The sequence below is a fragment of the Lactuca serriola genome, chromosome 1 (assembly GCF_051521515.1).
Source record: "Lactuca serriola cultivar US96UC23 chromosome 1, Lser_US96UC23_V15, whole genome shotgun sequence".
NCBI lineage: Eukaryota > Viridiplantae > Streptophyta > Magnoliopsida > Asterales > Asteraceae > Lactuca > Lactuca serriola.
In genome coordinates, this window is record NC_136408.1 from 63,092,263 (window position 1) to 63,094,248 (window position 1,986).

General features: G+C 40.4%; 1 long non-coding RNA gene across 1 annotated transcript; it reads left to right on the plus strand.

Moving 5' to 3' along the window:
* Positions 1–306: 306 nt before the first annotated feature.
* Positions 307–1,548, plus strand: LOC145068893 (uncharacterized). Its single transcript, XR_013689170.1, has 3 exons — positions 307–543; positions 745–815; positions 1,427–1,548. It is a non-coding gene; the product is annotated as an uncharacterized LOC145068893 (long non-coding RNA).
* Positions 1,549–1,986: the final 438 nt, after the last annotated feature.

A 1,986-nucleotide genomic window follows, 5' to 3' on the forward strand; every position in this document is an offset into this window, starting at 1 on the left:
TTTGTAAATCCGAGATAGAATGAGAATTAGCCAACGAGGTCTAAATGAGAGTTGAAGATCTCATTAATAGGAACTCAACGGTAAAAAGACAGACAAAAACGGAACTCGTATGCGAAAGTTATGGACGAAGCTTAGTCACTACTTTTCGAGCGCGGCGAATTCGATACAGTTTTGTAAATCCGAGATAGAATGAGAATTAGCTAACGAGGTCTAAATGAAAGTTGAAGATCTCATTAATAGGAACTCAACGGTAAAAAGACAGACAAAAACGGAGCTCGTATGCAAAAGTTACGGACGAAGCTTAGAGACTACTTTACTATAAAACTCCTATAAATACAAGGGTGAACTCCTCATATTTTCTTCACACCATAAGCCTCTCTTTCTCTCTCTAACTTCTCTCTAGCCTCCCTAAACCCCTCCCAAGTCTAGGGAACCTCCCTATCACGAGAAGAAAGCCCCGGAGCGCCCGACGGCTCCGAGAAGAAAAGCTTTCGGCTCGGAAACGCTGCTCCAGCGAAGTCCGGTTTTTAATAAAAACCCATTGTAAGTGAGTTACGCCTATACTATATTTAATATAGCTTTATTTAATTATAGTAACATTATTAGGACATTAAAATAATTATTTGGGCTATTATTATGAGTTATATTGAGTGTTATTTAACGCTTATATAATAGTAATAATAGCTTGACTATTAATTAGTCGCGATTAACATTAAAACTAAACTCTAGTGGTATTAATACAAGGTTTGGTCAAGGAAAAATTGTTTTAAGAAGTAACGAAGAGCTGTCCGAGTGCCGAGTCACCACCTTACCAGGTGAGTGCATAGTTACTTTCAGCTTACACATAGATATGAAGTATTTTATATAAATTACGTGCTATGTGTGCATATTATCTGAATACTTGCTATCTATGCTGGATGAACATTGTTATACATGTTTTCAATGATTTAAACTGTATATGTATTTTATATCTACGAAAATGTTGGGGTAAAACATGGGTAGATGTAATAGCTGATGTGTGATAAAATGATGAGAGGCCTCGATGTTGATGTTGTTGTTTCTGTCATCTAGCGGAGTATGGATGACGACCACGGACTCTTCTAGACAGTCCAGTGGAACACTAGCAGGCTCGCAACCTGTAGGTGTTTGTGAACGATGTGTTCACCGGTGTACTCCATCCCCCACATGGTTGCCTTTAGGACATTTATTGCTGAGGAATCCCCTTAGCAGTAGTGTCCGTCCCGATGATGATCCTTAGGCTAGGTCCCTTATGATAGGTGTTTAGGGACGTAAAGTGAGGATAACGGGAACGGGTAATCGGGTTATTGTTGATCGATGAAATTAATAAACTTATTTATTGTGGGTTGAAAACCCTATGTGCTCACCAGGCTCCCAAGCCTGGCCCACTCAGTTTCTTGTATTACAGGTAGTGGCGCATGAGCATAGGTGTGATGTTTTGGACGAGGGATTACGGATATAGGCCTGTAGATATGAAATAATGTAGTAAGGCTTATATTGTACTGTTTATGCTTTTGATCTGTACGAACATGACATCCCGAGTCTTTTAATGAAATACATTTCTATGGAAATGCTTTTGATAAATCTTTATCATATTTTTGTTTTGGGACAAATTCCGCAACACTTTCATTTAAAATGTAACTCTGATTTTTAAACAAAGCATAAACAAACCGGTCTTTTCTGGCCGTGATTTTGGGGATGTCACACAGAGAAGGCCACTCTCTCAGAAGCCAGCGCAGCTGACAACAGGGTAGATCACTTAAAGCAACTTGTCGACGATGCTGCAAGAAGAATGAATGAAGGAGGATCAAGTTCTGACGAACCTCCACAGCACAATGCTTCAGTCGAGGGGGAGGATCCGCCATCATCATCCCAGCCGAGCTCACATGTTGAGGGGGAGCCAAGGTCTCAAACTTCTCCCGAAAGCACTTCACCAACCGAAAGTACCACACCAACCGAAAGTGCCTC